General features: G+C 37.4%; 1 long non-coding RNA gene across 1 annotated transcript in view; it reads right to left on the bottom strand.

Moving 5' to 3' along the window:
- Window positions 1–16,295, bottom strand: part of LOC137629745 (uncharacterized) — a 109,957-nt gene that overhangs the window by 49,226 nt on the left and 44,436 nt on the right. Inside the window, exon 2 of the long non-coding RNA XR_011041600.1 lies at window positions 13,846–13,909. This is a non-coding gene — a long non-coding RNA (uncharacterized lncRNA). The remainder of the gene's footprint in view (window positions 1–13,845; window positions 13,910–16,295) is intronic.

Genomic DNA, 16,295 nt, shown 5'->3' with positions numbered 1-16,295 from the left:
CATAGATAGGTAGGATATACCTTGAAAACCTTGTAGGGGGTGGATAAGAAAGTAATTTCAAGAGAAAGTTCAATAAGAAAGTGATATGTTCGATAAGAAAGTAATATTTCAAGAGTTCTCGATAAGGAATCGATATCTGGGGAGAGAGTTCATTACTAATATTATAATCTAATGGAGGTTTAGTATGACAACGGGATTTATATAGCCACATATCCTCAGCAAAAAAAAAAAAAAAACTCATTCATTATCAATTATCTCAAAAACATCCACTAATGCTCTCTGCTCTCGATCTGATTTCTATATTTTTTTGTAACAAATATTTGATTTTTTTTTCTTAAAGAATAATCGAATTTTGAACAAACTATTCCTCTAGATCTCCCTCCTACGCCTATTAACGCAAAGGGCTTTCGGTTAGATTTCGTCAGTCGTCTCTATCTTGAGCTTTAAAATCAAGACTCTCCCCTCATCATCTCCTACTTCACGCTTCATAGTCCTCAGCCATGTAGGCCTGGGTCTTCCAACTTTTTTAGTGCCTTGTGTAGCCCAATTGAAAGTCTGGGTGAACTAATCTCTCTTGGGGAGTGCGAAGAGCATGCCCAAACCATCTCCATCTACCCCCTCACCATGATCTCATCCACATATGGCACTAGAGTAATCCCTCCTATAGTTTCGTTTCTACTCGAGTAATCTCTCCTATAGTTTTCGTTTCTACTCGAGTAATCTCTCCTATAGTTTCGTTTCTACTCGAGTAATCTCTCCTATAGTTTCGTTTCTACTCGAGTAATCTCTCCTATAGTTTCGTTTCTACTCGAGTAATCTCTCCTATAGTTTCGTTTCTACCTCGAGTAATCTCTCCTATAGTTTCGTTTCTAATCATTCCTCTACATGAAAACAGTAGTCTATTGATTTGTTATTATGGATTTGTGTAACAAAAGAGTGACGACAAACTGCTGAAAGTGTTACATTCGTGACATTGAATATGTTTTAAAGTTTTAGCTCATATCCACGTAGTGTCTTAAGATTACGTAGCAAGAGAAAAATCTCTCTCTCTCTCTCTCTCTCCTCTCTCTCTCTCTCTCTCTCTCTCTCTCTCTCTCTCTCTCTCTCCAATACACATAAATGAGATAATGTATACTACGGTGAACTTTCCCTGTTAGAGCCCTTGGGCTTATAATATTCTGCTTTTCCCAACTAGGGTTGTGGCTTAGATTGTAATAATAATAATAATAATAATAATAATAATAATAACAATAATAATAATAATAATAATAATAATAACAACAATAATAATAATAATAATAATAATAATAATAATAATAATAATATATTGAATTACATTACTTGAACTTTGACAACAAATCAAAGATGAATTTCTTTAAAAATATATATAATAAAAGTTTAGTTACACAAAGGCCAACTTTTCTAATAACCAAAACTTTGTTTTAATAACTTGCAGGATATTTTATGGCAATTTTTTCTTGCGAACAAAATGCTTGAAAGAAATAATTAATAATTATTCATTTTTACCTCATTAAAAGTCATTTTCCACCATCGATATTCATAACAATTAAGCCATATCAGTGGTACAGAAATTATTCAATTAATAAATTCTTCGAGATTCGATATATCTAGTCTAGCTGGCATTCGGGATCAACTTCGTATCCTATAACTAGTGTACGCGACCCGTCAAAAATGAAGGCTAAATATTTAAATAAATATGCACTCCCCACCCACCCACCCCCTTTTCACCAGGGTAGGTATGACTATTTCCTCTTCCTCATACCCGAGGGGCCGGGGAGCTCAAAGTGAACGGGACAATATATATATATATATATATATATATATATATATATATATAGATTATATATATATACTTACATATATATACATATATATATATACTTACATATATATACAATATATATATATTTATATATATATATATATATATATATATAATATATATACTTACATATATATACATATATATATATATACTTACATATATATACAATATATATATATATATATATATATATACTTACATATATATACATACATACTGTACATATAAATTATATATATATATATATATATATAATATATATATATATATATATATATATATATAGTATATATATATCTTTACTTAATATATATATATATATATATATAAATTATATATATTGGTATATATATATGTATATAAATTATATATAAATATATTGTGTGTATATATATATATATATATATATATATATATATATATATATGTATATACTTGCTCTTAATTATATAAAGGACTTGCCTTTTTATCATATCACAAAAAAAAAAAACCTTAGAGAATAAAAAAATAAAATAATAAAAACCGAATAAGTGAAAAAAAAAAACAGACCACCAGAAACAACTTAACCCTTAGGTCTAATCCCTGGTGCCCAGAGAGAGAGAGAGGGGGGGGGGGAAGCCCCATCATGGCCACCTGGTATCGGCCGCCTTTCATGAAGCGAGTTTGACCCTTGGTCTCGCCAATCGCGATGGGCTGATAGAGAGACCTCCCATGTCAATCATTCTTCATTTTGAGAGAGAGAGAGAGAGAGAGAGAGAGAGAGAGAGAGAGAGAGAGAGAGAGAGAGAGAGAGAGAGAGAGAGAGAGAGAATCGCTCGTTTATAGTACTGCATGCTACAGAGAGAGAGAGAGAGAGAAGAGAGAGAGAGAGAGAGAGAGAGAGAGAGAGAGAGAGAGAGAGAATCACTCTTGTATGGTACTTAATGCTACATAGCTAAAAGTATTTGGAGAGAGAGAGAGAGAGAGAGAGAGAGAGAGAGAGAGAGAGAGAGAGAGAGAGAGAGAGAGAGAGAGAGAGATCATCACTCGTGTATAATAATTTACTTTATGTTACACAGCTAAAAGTATTTGGAGAGAGAGAGAGAGAGAGAGAGAGAGAGAGAGAGAGAGAGAGAGAGAGAGAGAGAGAGAGGAGTCACTTATGTATAGTACTTTATAATACACAGCCAAAAGGAGAGAGAGAGAGAGAGAGAGAGAGAGAGAGAGAGAGAGAGAGAGAGAGAGAGAGAGAGAGAGAGAGACATGAGTCACTCGTTCGTGTCCTTTACCACCTCACAGTCAAAAGTATTGATAAGGAAGAGCCCGCATGACCGAGGAAGGCAAGGTCGATGAGTGCAGTGGGGTGCAAGTGCACCCGTTCAGAGGGGGGGGGGCACTGAATACATCCACGATGGAAGAATTTGTTACTATGATGCTAATGTTCACAATAGTGTATAGGACTGCCACAGGGGGAAAACTGGCTTTTTTTTAAATTTCTTATTCCTGATCTAGATATCAATCTCAGGCACCGTCGTTCAATTAGGTCGTTATGCAATTTGCATAAGATTTTTCATAATTCTGATCATCCTTTACATTCAGATCTTCCTGCAAAGTTCCATCCTGTTCGTAATACTAGGTATGCAGTTAATTCTAATAGTTAGGCCTTATCCATCATGAGGCTCAATACTACACAGTATTTTAGAAGTTTTAGCAGTTAATTCTAATAGTCATGCCTTCTCCATCACGAGGCTCAATACTACACAGTATTCTAGAAGTTTTAATCCAGCTGTGAGGAATGTATAAAATTATCTTCCTAATCGGGTAGTTGAATCAGTAGAACTACAAAAGTTCAAACTTGCAGAAAACATTTTCATACTGAACAGGATGACTTAGTTTTTTTTATAGTTTATACAGGAAATATCTGTTTTAATGTTGTTAGTGTTTTTTAAATATTTTATTTTAATTGTTCATTGCTTCTTATATCGTTTATTTATTTCCTTATTTCCTTTCCTCACTGGGCTATTTTTCCCTGTTAGAGCCCTTGGGCTTATAGCATCATGCTTCTCCAACTAGGGTTGTAACTTAGTTAGTAGTAGTAGTAATAATAATAATAATAATAATAATAATAGTTTATGGGAGTGTCCTTGGAAAGGGGTGTCAACCACTGGCTTATATATATATATATATATATATATATATATATATATATATATATATATATATATATATATATATATATAAATTTAGATAGATATGTGCACACACAGACTCAAACCTTCCCTTCCCACTTTCCTGACTACAACCCGCTGGTTCGGCAATTTGTGGGAAAATGTGGTTTCCGAGTGTATCTGTTAGGGTACCCACTCTCACCAGAGTATGACTGTTCTCTCTTCCCTAAGCGTGATAGGGGTGTGTATATATATATATATATATATATATATATATATATATATATATATACATATATATATACATATATATACATACATATATATATATATATATATATATATATATATATATATATATATATAGAGTGAAGATTGTCGTCGATTTTTATAGGTCAGATTAACCTTTAACGTATCTGGATGTAATTACAAGAGAAAGTAATAGTTAATAGCAATAAGGACCCTTGGATACATATTAAAAAAAAAAAAAAGCTACTAATCCAAGGACATTAAATCTGAACTTTGATTCACTCCAAACTGAAGTGACCTGATCTGATAACGACGTATCATTTAATTGTCACTTTACTCTTTGGGAGATGCAATTTCCTTTTGGATATTGATCCTAAGAATTCCATGAGAAAAACTCGAATAAGTTGTTTTAAAAAGGGCTATTCAACATCGTTGCTAAAAATCCTCATGATGCCAAGAAACTTTTCTGAGAATTTGTAACGTCTAGTTATATATCAAAATGAAACCGAAATATATATGAGGTTCAATTGCGATTCAATTATACGTTTCATTATTTCAGTGGCTACTTTCCTCTTGGTAGGGTTAGAAGAGACTCTTTAGCTATGGTAAGCAGCTCTTCTAGGAGAAGGACACTCCAAAATCAAACCATTGTTCTCTAGTCTTGGGTAGTGCCATAGCCTCTGTACTATGGCCTTCCACTGTCATGGGTTAGAGTTCTCTTGCTTGAGGGTACAATCAGACACTCTATTCTATATGATTTCTCTTCCTCTTGTTTTGTTAAAGTTTTTATAGTTTATAGAGGAAATATTTATTTTAATGGCATTACACTTCTTAAAATAATTTATTTTCCCTTGTTTCCTTTCCTCACTGGGCTATTTTCCCTGTTGGGGCCCCTGGGCTTATAGCATTCTGCTTTTCCAACTAGGGTTGTAGCCTAGCAAGTAATAATAATAATAATAGTAAATGAGATCTGCAAAGGAATATTAAGTTAAAATCTGAACTTTCTGGGGGACCCAGCTTCAAGTTACGATCTGAGAATCCCTTAAAATAAAGAGAGGATTTGAGATCTGGGAATATTCTCTTTTCTTTTGGATCATCAATTCTTCCACAGCTGAGAAAACATGAGAAATGTCAGATAAGATCCAAGAAAGTAGACTGAGGTGGCATGGTCATGTCATGAGAAGAGATGAACAGTATATTGGGAGGAGAGTGATGGAAATGGAGGTACAGGGAACGAGGAGGAGAGGGAGACCAAAGCGAAGGTGGATGGACTGTATCAAGGATGACCTTCGATCAAAGGGATTAACCGGTGATGAAGTGTGTGAGAGGTAGATGGAGAACGCTGGCCAGAAACATCGACCCCACATAAAAGTGGGAAAAGATGCAAAGAAGATTCATCTGTTTCTGATAATGTACATCTGATAATGTACATCAAATTACCTTATATAAGTTTTTATCGCGAATAGTATTACCTATAACATTACCTTTAGCCGTAATTTCTGTATTTCTACGGAATTTATTAACATAGAAAATAAAATTTATTCTCTGAATTTCTGTCTTCATCAAATAGAACTGTCCCACTAATTCTTCTACAAATAGCTCCAATAATCGGCTTATAATACCGGGAGCTTTTCAATGCTTTCTTTATTTACAATATGTTTTAACGGAACACTAAAACTCTGAGAGATAGACAAGGAATTTTTTTTTTTAACTTTTTCCTTATATATTGTATTTTCTTGCTTTTTTTGTGGGGGGGGGAGGGTGATGAATGTTAAATCCTATTCTTGTTTATCTGCTATTTTTTATTGTTATAAATAATTTCGAAATTTTTACTGATACAATTTTCTAAAACTATATCTTTTAATAAAATTTCCTGAAAGATCACATATAAACATACATATCTTGAATATATATATATATATATATATATATATATATATATATATATATATATATATATATATATATATATATATATACACACACACACATATATACATATACATATATATACATATATATACATATACATATATATATATATATATATATATATATATATATATATATATATATATGTATATATATATATATATATATATATATATATATATATATATATAAAGTCTCTAAGGCATTGTCCTGCAAGCTAAGACAATGTCACTGCCCCTTGAATCTGCCATTCATGAGTGACCTTTAAATATCCCTTCAGTGTCATTTTGAACATCTACTGACATTTACGTACCACTTGAAATTCCAATAATTGTTTTTATTTCTTGAAAAAAAAAAAAACACGCAAATATATGGTTTCAAAAGAGCTTATGAGCAAATAACCGTCTACCAAGTTCGAGATGAATCTGTCTTTCATAGTCTATTGTACATAATTTCAAATCATAAAAGATAATTATGTAATTGAAGTCAAATACATTTTATAATATCATCAAGCATTTCCCTTCTCCGGTCTAACTCATAAATTCCGTGTAAAAAATTCCTATATAAACCACCATAGCTTGAAAATACCAAGAAAAAACTGAAAAAAGCCTTTAACTTGCAAATGTATAATTGATAGCAAGAATAAGGACCATTAAAGGACCAACGTTATCATATGTATTCTGCCTTAATTCGACAGACTGTGTTGACATTAGTGATAACTGGTTGGGCCATTTCGTCCTAATGATTTACAAATAACACTGGTCGTAGAATGGTTTTATATATATATATATATATATATATATATATATATATATATATATATATATATATATATATATATATATATATATATATAGATAGATAGATAGATAGATAGATAGATAGATAGATAGATAGATAGATATATATATATATATATAATATATATATATATATATATATATATATATATCTATATATATATATATATATATATATATATATATCTATATATATATATATATATATATATATATATATATATATATATATATATATCTATACATATATATATATATATATATTATTATTATTATTATTATTATTATTATTATTACAAGTTAAGTTAAAATCCTAGTTTTAAAAACAGGATCCTCTTAGCCCAAGGGCACCAACAGCGAAAAATAGCCCAGTGAGGAAAGAAAACAAGGAAATAAATAAACTACAAGAGAAGAATAAACATTCAAAATGAAATATTTCAAGATCAGTAACAAGATTAAACTAGATCTTTTATATATACACAATAAAACCAAAAACCAATGGAGGAAGAGAAATAAGATAGAACAGCGTGCCCGAGTATATCCTCAAGCAAGAGAACTCTAATCCAAGACAGTGGAAGGCCACAGTATTATCATTACTGTAATAGTAGACAAACTACAACCCTAGCTGGAAAAGCAGGATGCTATAAGCTCAAGGGCTCCAACAAGGAAAAATAACCCAGTGAGGGAAGGTCATAAGAAAATAATCAAACTATAAGATAAGTAATGAATAAAGAATATAAATAGCCTAAGATCAGTTAATAAACACTGAAATGAAAAATGACAGATTATTTTCAGTAATCACTACCGAAAAAAATGTCGAAAGAAATTTCAAAAGCAGATGACTGGCAGCCTACAGAAATAAATCCTTGGCAGATGACTGGTAGCCTACAGAAATAAATCCTGGGCAGATGACTGGCAGCCTACAGAAATAAATCCTTGGCAGATGACTGGTAGCCTACAGAAATAAATCCTGGGCAGATGACTGGCAGCCTACAGAAATAAATCCTGGGCAGATGACTGGCAGCCTACAGAAATAAATCCTGGGCAGATGCCTGGCAGCCTACAGAAATAAATCCTTGGCAAATGACTGGCAGCCTACAGAAATAAATCCTTGGCAGATGACCGGCAGCCTACAGAAATAAATCCTTGGCAGATGACTGGCAGCCTACAGAAATAAATCCTTGGCAGATGACTGGTAGCCTACAGAAATAAATCCTTAGCAGATGACTGGCAGCCTACAGAAATAAATCCTTAGCAGATGACTGGCAGCCTACAGAAATAAATCCTGGGCAGATGACTGGCAGCCTACAGAAATAAATCCTGGGCAGATGCCTGGCAGCCTACAGAAATAAATCCTGGGCAGATGCCTGGCAGCCTACAGAAATAAATCCTGGGCAGATGCCTGGCAGCCTACAGAAATAAATCCTGGGCAGATGCCTGGCAGCCTACAGAAATAAATTCTGGGCAGATGCCTGGCAGCCTACAGAAATAAATCCTAGGTAGATGACTGGCAGCCTACGGAAATAAATCCTTGGCAGATGACTGGTAGCCTACAGAAAAAATCCTTGGCAGAAGACTGGCAGACTACAGAAATAAATCCTTGGCAGATGACTGGCAGCCTACAGAAATAAATCCTTGGCAGATGACTGGTAGCCTACAGAAATAAATCCTTGGCAGATGACTGGCACCCTACAGAAATAAATCCTTATGAGATGACTGGCAGCCTACAGAAATAAATCCTTGGCAGATGTCTGGCAGCCTACAGAAATGAATCCTTGGCAGATGACTGGCAGCCTACAGAAATAAATCCTTGGCAGATGACTGGCAGCCTACAGAAATAAATCCTTGGCAGATGACTGGCAGCCTACAGAAATAAATCCTTGGCAGAAGACTGGCAGCCTATAGAAAAAAATCCTTGGCAGATGACTGGCAGCCTACAGAAATAAATCCTTGGCAGATGACTGGCAGCCTATAGAAATAAATCCTTGGCAGATGACCGGCAGCCTGCAGAAATAAACCATTGGCAGATGACTGGCAGCCAACAGAAATAAATCCTTGGCAGAAGACTGGCAGCCTACAGAAATAAATCCTTGGCAGAAGACTGGCAGCCAATGGCAATAAATCTTTGGAAGATAACTACCAGCCATTCTGAGGTACTTTTAAGTGTTCAAAAGTAACCAGGATTTAGAACACTTTCTTAAAGTTCCAGAATTTGAAGTTTCATTGTGACCAGCTTGTTCTTTTCTCTGTCAAATTCTGTCAAACCAGCTGTTTTTATTTTTCTATTTTTTTTATCACTGTAGTCTGCCAGAATGTATTTTTATACATTTATTTTTAATTTACCTTTTTCACTATTTATGACAAAATTTCTATATAAAATCAAATTAATCGCTATTCCATCTGAAAAACCGAAAAGTGAGTTTGTGAACTTCAACTTTTGCTGTAAGTCGTCTCAAATCACTTTAGTTTTGTTTTCTTAAAGTTCTTGCCAAGGTGAAAAAGGTGACCTTCAGGAGTTGCTCGTTCCTTGACGCCCTTTCGAGATAAAAAAAAAAAAAAAAAAACTTTTATTTTTGAAAGCGCTCCAATGTGTTTTTGTTTAAGTCAGCATAAAGTTTTTCCTTCAGGGAATATTTCTTGCACCATTTTTTCTTTTATATAAAAACGTCAATACCACATGATAAATATTCCTCCTTTAGACTTCAAAAATTTCTGTACACCTATAATATTTTAAGCTGATTATATTCACTTCATTATTATTTTATCTAAGATAGAAAAATCGGTATTATAAAGGACATGAAAAATTAATTAATTAACCAAGTAATAGTTCAAATAAATGGCAACTAGAAATTATTAGAAAATTCACGTTCCTAAATAAGTATTTGAAGAAAAATTTCTTGAATTTATAAGAAAAAAATGACATAATTGTAAAAAAGAGCTTTTATTTTTCATCTGAAATGTTTATTTTATATATATATATATATATATATATATATATATATATATATATATATATACATATATATATGTATATATATATATATATATATATATATATATATATATATATATATATATATATATATATATATCCAATAGGAAGGGCAGCCTCTACCCCTCCTTTAGTACTGCTACGGTCCACGGTTCCGCTCCGTGGTCCCACCATGCTTGCCAAGATCTCTTGAGGCATCCCCCCACCTGAGGCGTCGGCAGGAGTAGGGGACCTCCCCTCCTAACTCCTTCGAGAGCCGCGGCCTGAACGCCCTCTCCTGGAGCCCGAGTAGGAGGGTCTGAAGGCTAACTGTGGAGTCAAAGCTCCCCTACGTGGGGCAAGGCAAGGGGAAGATTACCTGTGCCTACTTCTACATCCAACGGGCGGACGGAGCCGAAGAGGCACTGGGCAAAGGTGCGGGGGCCTCTCTCCAGCGGCCACTGAGGCAGGCACTGGAGAGGCAATAGCCCGTTCGACCCGCTAGGGGGAAAACCACTTTGCCTTCGTCACAGATGGAGCCGTCAGGAACGGGGGTAGCCGTCATGGGTCTACCCCGTCCCGGGGAAATCCGTGGGGTTTAAGCACCCTGCCATGTCAGCAGCTGCCTCCGATGCTTGGATGGGGCTGGCCGGGACGATGGCATGGATGGAGCCGCCGGGACGGAGGTAGCCGTCATGGATGTGTCAGCGGCCACCTCCAATGCTTGGATGGGGCTGGCCGGGACGATGGAGCGGCTATCTCCATCACGGATGGAACCACCGGGACGGAGGTATCCGTCATGGGTCTACCCCCTCCCGGGGAATCTGTGGGGTGTGAGTACCCTGGTATACCAGCGGTTGACCACGAAGCCTAAATGGAGCTGTCGTGGTACCGGGTATGGATGCCATGCTGCCAGGTCGAGCCAGCGGCTGCCTCCGCTGGAAGGATGGAGCTCCTGCGGAGATCCATGGAGCCGCGGGCTTCCCCGTGCTGGCTGGTTGGCTCCTTCGTTCAGGGCGGGCCATCGAAGAACCGGAGGCCAAGGACAAGGCTGCCAATCCGAAGGGGCGACTCTCTCCGCTGGGCGGGTGAAGTCGGAACCTTCACGGGCTTATGCCTGTCAACCGAGACCTGGTGCGATGACTTCCATCGGATATCGAGTCTGCTGGAGGAGACGTACCGCAAGGATGGCGAAGGAGCCCTAGGGAGCCAGCCAGTGAGGGCCTCTGCTGCACGGGGTTATCTACTAACCTGCTGAGGCCCGAGAGCCAGTCCTCATCCGTCACGGGCTTCGGTTCGTCCAGCCTGTGGAGCCGTCTGATGAGGGCTAGTACTTTTCTGTACGCGGGGGCCTCGTCCGTTGAGCCTTCCGTCGGATGCCCTTCTGCCTGAGAAGGAGTACCTATGACGGGGGGACCCGCTTAGGGTAAAGGCATCCTTTGTCGTGGTATGACTTCGGCGGTTCTGGATGGAGGACGGGCATCGCCGCTGGGACGGAGGCCTACGTCCTGGACTTGTCTATCCCCATGGAGGACCAAGCCACTACGGGCTTCCTCGTGGCTGCTGGTTGTCTTTCACGTTCTGGCCGGCCTGTCGAAGTCTTGGAAGCTGGGACACGGCTGCCAGACCGAAGGGGCGACTCTCCGCTGGACGGAAGGAGTCAGAACCTTCGCGGACTTATGCCGGTCTGCCAGAGCCTGCTGTATGGTCGCGGGGGTTTGTAGGTACATGAAAAGACACATTTCACATGTACCAGTATTGTCATGATTATTATTATTGTATGTACCATTTACTGCATTATCATGATTACCATTATTGTACGTATTATTAACTGTATTATGTACTTTCAACCATTATTTCAGATGTTGCATATCATTAGATTAATTCCTGTAATGTCATTGATATGATATGGCAACATTGAGTCAGCATTGGCAACACTTATCTGTTGTGTTGCCCTGATGCAGTCTGTTCGTCTTCGTCCCTTTAGCTGATAAGTTATCTTTCCTCGTGTCCCACGTATCTTGTGTATTTACTCTAATATACATTGAGAACCTACTTTTTAAGTTGTATCCTTGCCCCACCAATTAAGGTTAAGGAAGTTATCAACACGTACAGGGTTCTCGTCGAAGGACGGGCATCGCCGTCGGGACGGAGGCCTCCGTCCTGGGCCCAACATCTCTTCCGGAGGTTCTCGTATCTGCGGGCCTGCCCGTCGAGGAAAGCCGAGGTCTGCGCTCATGACGAGCTAGGTGGCCTTTGGAAGTCAGGACTCGGCTGCCAGACCGAAGGGGCGACTCTCTCCGCTGGGTGGATGGAGCCGGAACCTTCGCGGACTTACGCCTGTCGATTGGAACTGGCCATGATGAGTCCCTCCGTCGGGTGCCGCTGCTGCCGGAGGAGTATCTATCCGGGCAGCTCGTCCTCGGACACCCTTCGTCTCCTGAACTTCCTCAGCGCCTCGTCCTCCGAAGAGAAAGAAAGCTCCTCCACTGAAGAGAAAGAGTATGACTCGAAAGAGGAGCCCGAAGATTTGTAGGGCCGCACCGAAGGGTCCGAGTCATCCTGCGTGGCTGCTCTTCTGTGGGGGACCAGGTCCCGAAGCCCTCTTCCATCCTCAGCAGCGACCTGAAAAGGCGTCTTGGGGGGAACCCACGCAATGGAGTCCGACGGCGGGGAAGGCTCCTTCTCGGCGGCGCCCTCGGCTCCAGAAGTGACTGAAAAACACACCAAAGAGGCTGGAGAAGAATTAGGGACATTTTTTCCCCACATGGGGTCATCAGAGGAGACGTGGCCTGCTTGCACCAGGACTCCGTCTCCCATACACACTCCCGCCCCTCCCTCAGGCCCCTCACTCGCCTGGAACGACGCCACAACCCCACTATCCTGAAGATCAGACTCTTGGGGAAGGGCCGCAGGCCTCTTCCCCGCAACGGACTTACCTCGTCCCCTACTCTGGGTAGGGGAGGGTGGTAGGGAAGCTCGGTCAGACGAGACGCCCGGCGAAGCTAGGGAGGAAGAGACGCTCGGCTTCTTAGGCGACCTCTTCGTCGCCTACTTCTTCTTGGTGCTATACCGCACCCATTCAGACTCCTGGGGAAGAGCAATGGGCCTCTTCCCCACAACTGACTTACCTCGTCCCCTACTCTGGGTAGGGGAAGGTGGCTGAGAAGCTCCAACCGACAAGGCATCAGGAGAAGTAAGCTGCGAGGAGAGGCTTGGCTTCCTATGTGACCTCTTGGACGCCTTCTTCTTCTTGGTGCCGAAGCGCACCCACTACACCTCGTTCCAGGACTCGCACTCCGGACACGTGGCTGTAGGAGAACATAAGCTGCCCCTACATGACAAACACAGAGGAGAAGGGTAGGAAAGGGTATAGAATGAACACAATGGGTCCACGCGGGGACCGCGTAAGACACAAAGGGTCGCACTGGGTAAGGAGAGAGCGTCGAGATGTTATCGCGACGCGACCAGAGAACTTACTGGAGATAGAGACCTGAGCAAGCATGCTCTCTGACCCGGGGTTAGCCTCAGGGCTCGTATCACTCAACCTGAGGTTACCCCTCATAGAAAACGGGAGTAGGGTAAACTACACAAAACTCTAGTTGGTTGGGAGGAGATCCCAGATACTCCTAAGAAAGTAGTTCAAGGTAAGTACTCCGTGTTGGAACAAACATCTATATACATATCTGTATATATATATATATACATATATATAAACACATGTATCATTTATCTATGCATCTATCTTCCTATCTACTGTATATGAATAATCAGACAAGTTTCCCATATGAGCACATGAAATGTGGAGTTTCTAAGAAAAATTACCTTTGTCACAATACTCTTCTATATAATAAATAAGGAATACATTATTTAACAAAAGCTTGCATTTCCAGTACTCACATTGTGTGGTTCTTCGTACAAAGGACTAATCAACAGCACGTCGGCTTCTCTTCCAATATTACATCTGAAATAATAATAATAATAATAATAATAATAAGGAAAATAATAATAATAATAACAATAATAATAATAATAATTAGAGGGGCACTCAGTAGAACGCAGGCCTCTACCACGGCAGCTTATTTGTCAACCTTTTGCTCGACCTTGACCTTGACCATTGACCTTAATTGTATTATTTGGCGTGGATTTTCATACACTCAAATATGAACCAAGTTTGAAATCTCTGTGACAACGATGTCCAAACTTATAAACTTATGGTTGATTACCTGAACTGGACATTCTGCTTGACCATGACCCTGACCTTCCAAAAATTTATAATTTCCATCTTTTTACACTACAGTTAATCCCTGCAAGTTTCATAACTCTGCGATTAAAATTGAGGCCAGGAAGCTGTTCAAAAACTAACACAAACATAACCTCCTTCCGACTTCGTTTGCGGAGGTAATAATAATAATAATAATAATAATAATAATAATAATAATAATAATAATAATAATAATAATAATAATAATAATAATAATAACAACTAATAAATATATAAATAAATGATAATAATAATAATAATAATAATAATAATAATAATAATAATAATAACTAATAAATATATAAATAAATAAATAAATAAATAATAATAATAACTAATAAATATATAAATAAATAAATAAATAAATAATAATAATAATAATAATAAAGTGAGTGCAGTACTTATTTAGATCTGCATTATTAAAGAAATGGCAACTGAACTAGTGTATCCTGTTTACAGTAAGATTATAAGTAAACATCAGCACTGTTGAAAAACCACAATTTTAATCGGAAATTCTCCGTAAAAATCTACTGTTCTCAGCCGTATTTCAGTAAAATACAGACGACTGTAATTTCTACCCTACTTTGTTATTATCTTTTACAGGTTGGTGACCGTAATATCACTCCTTAACGTCAATATATCCGTTTTTAAACGGTAAATATCCGGCAACATTTATTCCAGGATTTTTTTATGGCATATTCTTAACAGTATCATTTGTAGGGTGGTAAACCTTCCAGAAAAATCTTAAGAAACTCTTTGAATTGTCATACGAGTGACCCTTGCTTTAAATAACTTTAGATTTGGTTTTGATTACTCTAAATGATACATGATTATTTTACTTAATTTTAAACTTTGTCATTTACTCCTATTATTTACCAGTCTGTGCAAGGATTTCCTAGTGGGGATACCTTGTGGTTGTGAAAGGGCTTGCGTATAGTCTTGATCAGCAAAAGTGCACTAGTCAGACGAAAATCTCCCACTATCACTAATCTGAGCTGGCCAGAGTGGTAAGTAAAACTGGTCAAACCACAGACGTGAATAAGGACATGTCTGAGGCCTTTGTCCTGCAGCGGACTGAAAACGGCTGCATTTGTTGTTGTTGTTATTGTTATTGTTTTTGTTGTAAGAAGTCATGACGACCACAAATAAAGGATTCGAAGTTAGAATGCTGAGTAAGACATACATGATAATATTTAATTGGACTAGAAACGGCTGCATTTGGTGTTGTTGTTGTTGTTGTTGTTGTTGTTGCAAGCAGTCATGACGACCCCAAATAAAGGATTCAAGTTAGAATACAAAGACATATATGACTTTTCTTTCGATGCAGGCTATTTTCTTCAGTCATTTTCCGAGACCTAAAAGAGAATTACTTCCCGTAGTTTGTGGTCTTAACAGCATCATTCAACGTGGACCTGCAATTCCGCTTTTTAGCAGTTCCAAAAGACTCCAGTCATCATGACAATATCAACAACATAAACGTGACCTTTCTCTTGTGTCCGACGTCTCCGACGATAACAACTTCGCTACACGAAGTCGAAATCTTGAGTCATATAACTCCCTCGTCCAATATGATTTTTTAACGACATATAATGACCTTTTAACGACCGTTTAGTATCTTAGCTTGTATTTTGTTTACCATGATAACTCAACCATAGATTTTTCTATATGGTTTGAGATTTACTACAAAATGGACACGAACTTGATTTCGAGGATAAAAACGGAACCCAAATGGGAGAATAATTGGTTTTAGTGACCACCATACCAGTATACATACTGTATATGTGCGTGTGTATGCATATATATGTATATATATATATATATATATATATATATATATATATATATATATATATATATATATGTATATATATGCATATATATATGCATATATATATGTATACATACATATATATATAAATATAAATATATATATATATATATATATATATATATATATATATATATATATATATATATAGTATATACATTATACATACACTTGTATACAGTATACACACATATATATCTATATAAGTATATTTATATATATATATATATATATATATATATATATATATGTATATAC

This window comes from Palaemon carinicauda, chromosome 37, assembly GCF_036898095.1.
Source record: "Palaemon carinicauda isolate YSFRI2023 chromosome 37, ASM3689809v2, whole genome shotgun sequence".
In the NCBI taxonomy this organism is placed as follows: domain Eukaryota; kingdom Metazoa; phylum Arthropoda; class Malacostraca; order Decapoda; family Palaemonidae; genus Palaemon; species Palaemon carinicauda.
Note: the sequence above shows the minus strand (reverse complement) of the source record. Positions and strands in the feature narration are given on the sequence as shown.